Source organism: Rattus norvegicus, chromosome 13 (assembly GCF_021556685.1).
Source record: "Rattus norvegicus strain SHRSP/BbbUtx chromosome 13, alternate assembly SHRSP_T2T, whole genome shotgun sequence".
Lineage (NCBI taxonomy): Eukaryota > Metazoa > Chordata > Mammalia > Rodentia > Muridae > Rattus > Rattus norvegicus.
Window position 1 is genome coordinate 19,822,747 of NC_141546.1, and position 12,809 is coordinate 19,835,555.

At 36.9% G+C, this 12,809-nt stretch overlaps 1 long non-coding RNA gene across 1 annotated transcript in view; it reads right to left on the reverse strand.

The window, feature by feature from the left end:
* LOC148001543 (uncharacterized) overlaps positions 1-10,048 on the reverse strand; it is a 180,754-nt gene extending 170,706 nt beyond the window's left edge. Inside the window, exons 1-2 of the long non-coding RNA XR_015635438.1 lie at positions 10,015-10,048; positions 9,716-9,839 (exon numbers count right to left, since the gene is read on the reverse strand). This is a non-coding gene — a long non-coding RNA (uncharacterized LOC148001543). The remainder of the gene's footprint in view (positions 1-9,715; positions 9,840-10,014) is intronic.
* Positions 10,049-12,809: the final 2,761 nt, after the last annotated feature.

Here is a 12,809-nt window from a genome sequence, read left to right on the forward strand (position 1 = left end):
GCTAAAGAAGAGTCTCAATAATGAACAGAACCTCCAGTGAATGAGACTGAAATCACTAAGTACCCTAGTTTAGGGGAAGAAGTAGCTGAAGACTACAACTGGATTGAAAGTTGCGAGATTTAGATTTATATCTCTAAATGTGTAGTTAACATAGTGTAATTAACCATAGTGATATTTAGATTGATTCACAGAAACACAAATATGAACAAGCCTAGGGATATTCAGCATGAATCCTGACCTGATTCAGTGTGTACAAAAGCATTTCCCAGAACAGATTGCCCATTCTTCCCTGAGTTACTTTTTTCTTTCACTTTATATCCTCATCTCTATATTCCCAATTCCTATGTTACAAATCCCTCTTCCCACTTCATCCTCCCCTTTTTCTCAGGGAAATGAAACATCCCCACCCCATGTACTGTCTGACCCTAGACATCCAGTTATAGTAGAAATAACCATAAACTGTCCCACTGAGGGTGAACTAGGCAGTCCAGGTACAGAGCCAATGACAGGTAGACACTAACTGTTCCACTTGTTAGAGGACCCAAATGAAGACAAGTTTGCACATTTGCCATGAATTTGAAGGGGCTCTAGGTCCAGCTCCTGCATGGTCCCTTGCTGCTGTCCCATGATACTCCATGTGTCCAGGTTAATAACTTTGTATGCCTTCCTGTGTTGTAGTGGGGCATCTTATAGGTATATGCCTAGGAGTGGTATTCCAAGATCTTGAGGTAGATCTACTCCAAGTATTCTGAGAAACCACCAAATTTATTTGCAAAGGAGTTATAAAAGTTTGTACTCCAAGCAGTAATGGAGAAGTGGTCCTCTTGATTTCATCTTCACCAATATGTTCTGTCACATGATTTTTTGATCTTAGCCATTCTGATTGGGGTAAGATCCTCAGGGTTGTTTGATTTGCATTTCCCTGATGATTAAGTGTGTTGAACACTTCTTTATCTGTGTCCCAGTCATTCAAGATTTGTCTGTGAAGAATTCTATTTTGTTTTTTACACTATTTTTAAATGGGTTAAAATCTTTGTTGGTGTTTAATTTCTTAAATTCATTATATGATTTGGATGTTAGCTCTCTGTTGGATGTACGTCTCCTCCTCTTCCTTCAAACTTCTCTCCCAACAATCCTTCCTTCTCCTCCAATGACAGGCCTCTTTCTATCCTGTACCTGCCCATCACCTGTATTTTACAAATTCAGTGGTGAGAAGGTTCTGGTGACGTCACCTGAGTCCTGAGTACGTGACTAGGCAGCTGTCATTGGGGCTGTGGAATTAGAATCAAAATACAGATAACTCCAGTGTAAACCACAACTGATGTTTGGTTGTCAAAGATCCTCTTGCAGTACGTTAGCTGCTCTTTTGTCCGATTAGCAGTCTTTTTTGCCTTACAGAAAATTTTAAGTTTCATGAGGTCCCATTATCAACTGCTGATATTAGAAACTGAGACATTGGTGTTTTGTTCAGGAAGTTGTCTCCAGTACCTATTCATTCAAAGATATTCCCTCATTTCTCTTCTACTAGATAGTGTTATCTTGAGGCATTTAAGCCACTACCCACTGATCATCATATGAAGTTGAGAGAATCTTAAAAGCAGTTACTTAAAATCAGGCATAGGAATCCCTTCTTACTTATTCAATAGAGAAGTTCTATCTAGATCAATGAGAGAACTAAAAGAGATCAAGGAGACATAAATTGGAAAGGAAGAAGTCAAAGAGTTGATATTATATACATATATGACGCCAAAAATTCTACAGGAGAACTCCTACAACTGACAAACACAATTATTTTTAGCCATTTAAAGAACAATTCTGAATTTTATTTGGGAAAGTTAGGAAACAGGATAGCTAAAAGAATCCTGAAAAATAAGAAAACTTCTGGAGGTATCGCCATCCCTGATAACAAGCTGTACTACAAGGCAATAGTCATAAGAACCGCATGTTAGTATAGAAATCAGACAGGTTGATCAATGAAATCAAACTGATTACCCAGAAATAAGCCCACATGCCTCTGGACAATTAATTTTTGACAAAAAGGAAAAGTTATACTATGGGGAAAAGAGAGGTCTTTAACAAATGATGCTGGTCTAACTAGCTGTCTGCATGGAGAAAAATGCAAATATGTCCCCATTTATCACCCTCTCAAACTAAAGTACAAGTGGATCAAATCTTTAAAGTATATCCTAAGAGACTCTAGAGAACTATTTGGAGCAGTCATATTGCTTATTGAGATTTTTATAGTACTAGAATCAAGAGAAATAAAAAAAAATAAAAAAAACATGATCCATTAGTATAGTCCAGCATCATACATAAAAACTAAAATTAGTGCAGAATCTGTGTGATATAGTTTTAAATGTGTGCATATGCATTACTGTATAAGTACACTTGTGTGCAGTTGTATGGTTTGTGTACATCTATGACAGCTAGAGGCAGACTTAAGATATCTTTCTCAGTGCTTCTAAAACTTATTTTTGAGACATGGTCTCTTCTTACTTGTTCATATATCAGTGCACTTTTGTACAGTTGTATGTTCCATGTACATCTGAGATAGTAGAGCCTGTCATCAGATATCTTCCTTATTGCTTCCCCACCTTACTTTTGGGATGTGGTCCTGTCCTGCTCTACCATTACCCAGGTCTCCAATGAGCTCTAGGGACCTGCCTCTTGTCCTCCCCAGTGCTAGCACACCTAGCTTTTATTTTATGTGCATACTAATTCTCAAACTCAATTTTTTTATATTGTAAAATGAAATTTGTGTGCATGTGTATTTCTTTGTTTGTTTTGGCTTTTCATAGGTTAAGCTACTTCTCCTGCCCCAAGAGTTTTTGTTGGATACAGATGTTCATTATCTGAAGGCCTGTTTATTTTTTGTTGAACCTATGTGAGGTCTGATTTATTACAAACCAGAATTTTTCTGCTAAATTTTGTATGGATAGAATGTCAACTACTGTCAAGATCCAGAAAATGAGCTCCACTGAAATTTTTCTTGGAGATTTAAACCCATACTCCACTTTAAGGTAGGTAGCACATTCAGTTTTGGCAATTTTGCTTCCTGATTATAAGACATACAAGAACTGCCTGTGAAAACTATTTTTGATGTTGAAAGCTAAGGCCATAGGATATGACCTAAATCAAAGTAGAGAGAAAATCAAGTATGACACATTTCCCTGACTAGTGAATATAGGGTCAACCTGGAGATTCTAGAGAGCTGGAAAGATCACCATCTAGTAGTTTTGATTAACCGTAATTAATATGTGTTACCCTGTCAATTATAAGAGAGATTTACTGAGCTTAATTTAAAAAACAAAAAACTAAAACTTTCATTTTCTTAGTCTTAAGTATGTGCTAACTGGATGCACAGGATACTTGTGAAGGAATTTCTATCAGATAACATAAAGTTAACCATTTGAAAGGTCAAAATATCTCACTAACTGGAGGAAAGAAAATATTATTGGTTATGGTCTAGGTATTGTCAGTATCACCCTGACTCTAGGATACTCCAAAAACAAATTTGTTTTCTACCTATTACTGTATGGTTTTCTGTCAATGCCCACACCGTCATGGCATCAAGATCCGGGCATAAGCCTGCCGGATTCAAAAATACACATATTTGGGTCATTCGTGTTAAGAGAGAATGGGAAATCTGTAGCTTTATTCATCGAATATACCCCAAGTTCACCAGGTGGAAAATTCCAGGAAGGACAATGGAAAAACCTGTATTAAGGTTTCAGGAACAAAAGACCAAAAAAAGCGCCCCAAATTTACTGGGGAGAAATAAAGGAAGACCAGCCTAAGTCTCAGGACCAAAGACTGAGAACAAAAGACAGGAACAAATGGACCATTGCCCAGGTGTGTGCCTGGGTGTGTAGCTACCTGGCCAGGTCATTCCTTTATTAGGAACAAAGGCTTCTACATGCATCAGCAGAGTTCAGCAAGGGTCGAACACTGCAGGGGACACAGGAGGGTCCCACAGACAGTTTTCTTCCATCGATCCAACGATTTATGGATCCATCAATCCTTCCCTTCTTCCTTCCTTTATTTATTTAATTATTTATTTATTTAATCATTCATTCATTTATTCATTTATCTTATTGTTTATGAGGTAGAGTCTCATGTGGCCCAGATCAGTCTTCAACTCTATGAAGCTGAGAGTGACAATGAGTTTTTGCTTTTCATTCCCCAAGTACCTAAGTATTGAGATTACAGACATGTATAAGCACATTTGTTATATGTGGAGATCACTATCAAATCATGGTATAATATTTTGAATGCTTCGTAAGTATTCATATCCAAGCTTAGAGGTATTATTATAGTTTCAGACTAATACTCTTTCGAAAGTAGCAGCAGAAGGAACATCTGTGAACGTTTTAAGTTTATCAAGTTGCCAAGCTATATTTTCTGAAGATACTTTGCAGACCACTAGAGTAGAAGAGACATTCTGGTCTTACCTATATAAGAAACTTGCAAAGAAGAGTAATACCAAGCCTAACTAAATATGTCACTCATAGAGTAATGACATAGATGATACAGTTGTAAACAACAACCATCTAGTTTAAATTTTGCTTTTTCTTACCAATGACATATGTATTTTATGTGTATGCTTGTATGTAAGATGGGTAGTAAATTTACTTACATATATTACATAGAACTCTTTACCCACAGTACTACTGTGTCAGTGAACTCTAAATAGTTAACATTTGTGATTGATAGATTTACGAATGGACATTTATAGAAGTCTATACCTTCCCACAGTAATATTAGTTAATGCACTACTGAACATACTTATTAATGGCCACAAATATTTTAAATTTCTCTGTGATGGTTTCCATGTTTGGCCAGAAAGTGGCACTATTAGATGGTGTGGGCTTGTTGGAGGAAGTATATCACTGTGGGGTGAGAATTAATATAAGAATGACATATTTTACATTGAATGTTTTTATTTTCATTTTTTCTCACTCCATAATTACAACTGAGTTGCTTATAAAATGAGAAACTAAACCGTTAGTTATAATCTGAACAATACTTCATAACTTTGAATAATATCAAATTATAATAAATTTATTTAGTAAGTCTAAATAAGAAAGATTGTCCCTGAATATTACCTACAATCCCTCAAATTTAGGAGGAACATGCACTTTAACAAAGCCAAAATATTTTTTATCTCAAATTTAACAAATTCGCACAAAGTTGAAGAACAATAAGTCAGTTTGTAACCTTCAGGGATAGCCCATGTTGCTTTGACAAATGCTTGGTAAAAGCAAATCAAGGAAGAGAAGGCTTAGTTTTTTAAATGATTGAGGTTCTAAACTCTGGCAGCAGGAACATGAAGCAGCTGATCTCATTGTATCCAAAGTCAGTATACTAATAGATATAAATTCTAGAATTCACTCACATTAGAGTTTCATTCGGTCTTTAACCCTTACCCATGAAATGGAGCCATGAACCTTTATGCTGAGTCTTCCCACCTCTGTTAGTATAGTAGTGAATGTCCTTCAACTACATTCCCTTCTAAGGGTTATCTAAGTAATTCTATATTCTGCAAATTTGACAAACAATATTAACCAACATAATGCATCACTCATTTTTTAATCTAATCCAATCTAATCTTTTATAGACAAACTCCTGTGGAAGCATCACAAATGTACAGAAAAGTTACATGCATATATATAATAAAAACATGCATAAGTGAATTATGCATGCATATTGATCTTACATTTTTGTTCATCTAAAACTGTAATTAACTCTCAAAAACATAATTGTAAGTCCACTAACCACTTCTCTATTATTCTTATTATTTTAAAAACAGTTGAAACCAAAATTGTCTTTAGGTCAATAGAACAAGATTATCATTGTAAATTATGAATTTTATTTTTGATTATGGAAAAAAGTTTTGAGATTTTTGACTCAAATTCACATTTTTCTAAAATTTTTAGATTATTAGAGTTTCTTAATCTGTATATAAAGAATAGTTACCAGGTGATACAGAAAGCAGGGCACATCTCAGAATTTAAGCTTATATGCTAGCATTTGCCAACATCCTGGAAAAGGGCTTATGATTAAAAGACAGAAGAAGATGGCTGGTCTGAAAAACAAACCCAGTCAACATTTATTCTGGCATGGCACCCATGTATCTGGGGGACTTGTCATGGTAATTGTAGTCTCATCTATAAGGAAGTTAGGATACAAAAAGTAACAGCAGCACAGCATTCCATATATTGTGCCCATTTGTGAATCCTAAAAGACCACCAAACCACTGATTCCGATGCAATCTCACTAGGGTCTTTTTATTCAAGCTTGAGCTTGGGTGCACCAGTGACCCTGAATCAGAAAGATGGAATGGTTAAGCCCGAAGCCCAGTTTCAAGCAAACATTTATAAAGGTGAGCAAACAAGCAAGGAGGTTTCCAATCTTGCACACAGCTGAGTTGGGAGCTAGGATGAAATTTTGTTGCCGTTTAACATAATTGACTGGTACTGGAACCCAAACCATAAACTTAACTTCGGTTTTGCTCATGATTGGTGGTTGTTACAACATCAAATGCAGGGGGCAGGCATGTTAGCCTAGTGCTAGGCTCAGGATTCTTTGGGAATAACCTGAAAACTGGTGCTAAGTGCTGGCTTGTTAGTTATTTTGAGTTCAACCTTATGTCAGCTTCTTTAAGATGGAGTCTGAAACAAAGACGGAATTGGTCAGGTTTCCATATAAGCTATTTGTGCTGTTCCTGAGAAATTTGGAATTTGACTAGCATTTAATAAAATGTTCACAGCATGTAAAATATACAAAGAAATTCAGTAAAGACCTGGTAGTGGTTGCTACTGCTGCTATTGCATTTAAGCAGATAGGACCTGTCTTAGCAACCAGGTCTAATTGAAGGCTAGGATGTGCAGTAGACAATCTTTTATAGCTACTCTGATTCCGCAAGTCCTAAATGACTGCACTGACAATTCCCTACTCTAATTTTTGCTTTTTAGTAACAATCTTAGGTATAAAATGAATCCCATTTATAAATAGTAGGGTAATTTCATAGCAACACTTGTAGAAATATTTTTGAGTCTGAATTTCTTTTAAATAACATCTTAAAATGAGCTCTCTAAAGAACAGCTTGACTGTACCTTAGCCTACAAGAACAAACAGTAAACCAACCAATTTTATTCAGAGGAAACTGTACAATTCAATTTGGAGGTTTTCAGTAATTCTTATGGTTCCTTTTGACACAAAGGCGATTGAACAGAAAGGTTACCCAACTTTGGAATTGATGTAAAGATAAATAGGAAAAGCATTTATGTCTAATTCAGTCATAATACAGTCATGTTATATATATATATATATATATATATTACATTATATATATATTACATTACATATATAGGTAAGAATTACAAAGGAGATTCAAAATAACTTAAGGTGATAAAGTGTTTTTGAGAATAGAAAAAGGAAAAATAAGAAGGAGGTTCTGGCAAATGTTTAGAAAGAGGCGCTGTTCGGTTGTCTAATAAAATATGGGCCCCAAGCAACTTTGGGAGAATGTGTTGTTCAGCTTATAACTCAGTGGTTGCCCCTCAGCATTAAGCCCATAAGAACTCAAGTTGTTGGTGGTTATATCTCACCCATAGTCAAAGGCAGGAAAAATGATTGCATACATGCTGCTTGATGCTTGCTTCTCATCTACCTTTCTCCAGTCTTATGTGGTAAAACCTTCTAACCTCAGCTTGATATTGGAAGGGAACATTGTCCCCACAATAACTGGATAATGATTTTCATGTGTGTGCAGGTGCATATGCATATATGTGTCCATATAGGCAAATGTAACATATATATGAATGTGGAGGTCAGAGAACAATCTCAGGGGTCATTCCTTCTTAAGCATCTTTTGCATTATTCAAGCAGTCTCACTCTAGAGGAGTCACTAGTTCAGCTATGCTGGCTAGCTAGCCTGATTTCTAGTGAGCCTCCTGTCTCTGCTTTCCTGCAGTAATATTACAATCACATATGTCTACTCCCATCTGCATTCATGGGCATTGAGGATTGCATTTGTGGAATGTGGGGACTATGGGCCTTTTTGCATGGGAGTCGCCTCTCCCCTGACTTTTCTGCAGACCTTTAGCATTTACGTTTTGGTACCAGTATTGTGCACCCTCTGATAGCAGAAAACCCAGGATTCAAATGCCCCCTGTGAGGGCTAAAATTGTGAAACTTCATAATATCTATGTTCCGGTAGGAAACAAACAAATGTCAGCAAAAAAAAAAAAAAATGTTTGACTGTATTGAAATTACCCAATTGGATTAATTGTGAATTACAGGATTCCATGGGCTAGGTGTCTAGACTGAATAAAAAGGAGAAGTCATATGACAAACAGCATTTCTTTCTGCTTCTGTAGAACTAGAGTTTTTAAAAGGTTACTCATTGTCAGAGTCCGGATGTGCAGGGCCGGACATGCCTGAGGGAGAGCCAGAGATAGGACTTGCCAAACCAGGTCAATCCCCAAGTAGACCCGGGATCTCGTTAAAAAAAGCTACCTCTTGTTGTTACATCAAGACGGCTAATCGTGATTCCTGACTATGGATGATCTCTTGGTGTTCTCTCTCTCTCTTTCTCTCTCTCTCTCTCTCTCTCTCTCTCTCTCTCTCTCTCTCTCTCTCTCTCTCTCCATATAGGCACATGAGTGAATGGATTTTAATGGGGTGAGTCCTGTCAATGACTTGTATGTCAGAATGGACTTTACCATCAAAGTGTGAAAGGAGAAAGGAGATATACTCTTCTTTCCTTTAGTTTCTATTTTTAGATATTTTTGTCAAAGTATAAAAAAAAAAGTAAAAAATTAAATCCCCCCAAATGACTGCAAACTCAATGCAGGAGAACAAAGACAGAGCAAGAGGAACTTACAATCCTCAGAGAATACAATGTGGCTATTATGCCTGGGCAAATTGGGGGAGTGTGGTTTGATTTTAGGTAAGAGCTGGGGGAACTGCAGGCCTGGGAAAGAGAATCAGATGTCAGAAAATGAAGCAGTGCCTAGCTGTGTGGGGAAATTTCAAAGCATTTGCTATTCTCCACAGGGAAGAAGTCAATCAGGAATAGAGGAAGCCCCTCCTGTGTACATAACAACAGTTACTTAGCAACTCAGTACCTTTCAAGCACTGCCTGGGGCACAGAACACAGACCTCCTGTGGTACAAGGCCAGTTGGAGGGTTGAGTCTCAGAGAAAACCTTGGGAAGTTGAAGAGTTGCAGAGCAGAAACATGCTACTAGATCCAACCAAAGGTATTCCTCGTTGTCAGACACTTGCTGATCTAAAGTACCAACACTTTTAGCCCTACAACTTAACAAAGCAAGGGTAGGAATTGGGATCAGGTAAGGTATTCCAAGTTAAAGGTAAAAGGCAAACTACACCACTGCTCTGTGAGCTGAAAGAACTGAGTGAAACTGCTGATGGCAAGGAAGCAGAAGACAACTCAAAGAACTTATTTTTCAATCAGGTAAAAATTGTTTAAAAAATATGCTTTAAGCTAAACACAAAAGGAACAAAGTATGAAGAATAATAGTTAGATATATAAAAATAGTTAATGTTGGTATTCTGTCTAAGCTCCACTCCCACAGCTATCTGGCAGCAGCCAGGTATGCTCTGCCCCACAGTTGCCTAGCAACAGTCAGCTATGCCTGACTATAAAGACCTCTACTCCACCCCTCCTCTCCCTCTTATTTCTCTCTTACTCTTTGTTCTTCTCTTTTCTTGCCCACTTCCCACCATGTGCCCATGACCAGCATTTTTCTTCTTTCCTCTTCTTCTCTCTTTAAACCTCTCCACGTGGAACCATGTTGTCTTGTGTGTTCAGTCCTGGCACCGGCCGAGATTTAAACATTTAATATAGAAATTGATAATTTTAAAGACATAAGGCATGAAAGACCCCCGGAGAGGACCTTTCCCTCAGGAGGAGTCCCAAGCGCTCAAAGACCGAGCCGAGTCCACTCGGATGCAATCAGCAAGAGGGTTTATTGGAAAACACAGGTACCTGCGGGCACACAGTCTCTTTGGAGGACTTGCGCGCCCAGCAGCTCCAGCATGGGGCTTTTATAGGGTTTGGGGAAGCAGAAGCGGGCGTACAGAAGCAGATGAATAGTTACGGGGATTGGTGGATTCAAACGAGGCACATAGACATGTTCACATATGATTGGCTATTTCACATGATGAGGCAATAAGGTATAGCTACACACATTGGCAAGTTTGGGGTGTCCTGGATGTCGGGGGCTGGGGGCTTATCTCTTCCTGCCAGGTGGTCTGTGAGTCAGATCCGGTACTCCTGGTCTGTTCTGCATTCCTTTCCTTTTATGGTCTGTTAGTTCTAGCGGCAGGGCGGGGCTGCCTGGACTTGCTTTTCACAGTGTTTAGCCCTGAGGTTGTGAACTTTGAAACATACTATTTTAACTTCATATTTTTAAACCTTAAATCTGTATAATTTTCCTTTCAGGCACATACCCTTGTAAGACACAATAACACAGAAGTCTTAGACCTTGTCAAATGTTCCTTTACATGGTTCCAATATAGAACTAAAAAAGATTAGAATTATGATATTTAATAATATTCATTTTTACTTTAAAATGTTGATTGGCCTGTTATGTCTTCTCGAAGATGAATCCGTTAGAGAAACAACAGAAAGAGAGGAAGAGAGAGAAAGAGAGAGGTGAAACTATAAAGCTATAGCAATAAGGGTTAGAGGAAACATTACAACAAAAAGTATATATTATTATATCGCAATAAAGCAACAGAAAAACAACAATTACGATTTTGAAGCAGGGTTTAATGAACCATTAGAACAAAAGGTGCAGGATTTTATAGATCAAACTAAACAACAGAGAAAAAATAATAATTGACAAAAAAAGGCCTAGAGGTGTACTTAATAAAACTAATAAATCAAAATAATTTCTATAATGTTAGAATTATTACGTGAGGACAAAATAAAATTATGTAAGCAAGGCATAGAACAAAAGATATAAGAACTTAGAAAACAGAGAGAAATTTAAGACTTAATAATAAGGCCTGGAGGAAACACTAGAGCAAAAGTCACAGGACTTTCTTTTATAAGATATACTAAGAAACAGAGAAAGAAAATTGAAGATGGAGACAGAGTTTGGAGGAAAAATTAAAACAAATGGTGCAGAATTTTGCAGATCAGACTGAGTAACAGAATAAATTGGAAATTGCAGAGAGGGACAGGAGGGAGCATTAAATCGAAGATACAGAATTTTATAGATCAGAGAGGGAGAGGGAGAGAGAGAGAGAGAGAGAGAGAGAGAGAGAGAGAGAGAGAGAGAGAGAGAGAGAGAGAGAGAGAGAGAATGATATTTGAAAAGAGCCTAGAAAAGGTTACTAAAATCAATCAAAATAGAAACTAAAATACCAGAATTATAATATAACAAACAATTGAAACAATGCTTAGAAGTGAATTTAGAAGAACTTATAGAACAGACTGAAGAACAAAAGGAAAAAGTAAGTTGTGGCAGCAAGCCTTGGAAGACAGGTTACAAGAAATTGTAATTTGGGTTGAAAAAAAGCTAGAATGGCAGATTTCTGAAATACATAGATGTAAAATATGGTCACAGGCCTTAAGAGAGCAATGTAAGTTATTAATTAGAGAAAATATACAGGTAAATAGAAAATATAAAAATAAAGAACGCCAACCAAATGTTATGAGAAAAAAAATCAGTTTTATGTTATTTACACGAATAGTAGAATTATTTGCTTGTTATTATAACTGCATTCTTTTCTGGTACACACTGAAAATGGTTTATCTCATCCCTTGATTACAAGATCACAAGATCAGGGAACTCTGGCCCAACTTAGAGTGTATGCCTACTTTAATCATTCCCTTGGTCTAAGGCTATTCTTCCTACCTTTAACATTATATGCTTGAAATGCATGAATGCTCATTGAACTCCTTTCTCTAACTCAAGTATCTATTGACATTCTCTCAGAGAAGGGTACACCTTTTTCTTAATCCAACTTAAATCTTTTCTAGCAACCATCCTAATTTCCTAACATTATATTTTCTACTAACCTAGGTTCCAGAAATTATTTAAATTGTACTAACCCCCTTTTTAAATTACTTAAATGTAGTCAGAAAAACAAGTCATTAATTTATCTAGACAGCAGTATAACAAGAGTTTTAATAACAATCTGCAGAAGAGCTTGCCCAACACGTAAGCCTGTTATCCAGTGAGTAATTGTACCCACTGATAGGCAGTGAGCTTCTCCTGGTGTCCATTCACAGAAAGCTAAATAAATGAGGAATATGACAGTGAAAAACAGGGGAAATTACATCAGTATCAAAAAGCATTCCACGGACAAAATTTCTAGGATTGTGCCTCACTAGAGCTCACATGTTACAACTAATCGGGAAGATAGGCTGTTTTCAAGGAGCTCACTTGCCCACTGCAGCTCTTCTTTCATGGTGTTCACCAGGAAAGGCTAAAGGCAAATAGGTAAGTTTTCTGAAGATGACCCACTGCTTTGGCGGTGATGGGTAAGCTATCAATTGCAGGGACTTCAGAGATTTCATCCCATGATTGTTCCTTACTATTGATATGGCTTTCTGTCACTATTGCATAGTCTAATGATTCCTGGAAGAAGACCATCAATATAGTTTCATAAAGATGAAAATAAACTTTCATGAATTAACAGAATGTAGAGGAATTAATAATTTTACAGAATTACTGATTTGACTCAAATAATTTTATGGAAGAAAGTTTTAAGAGATGATTTTAGTAGTTTTGCCAGAAAGATATAATAAAGTTAGAAGCAAGAATAAAA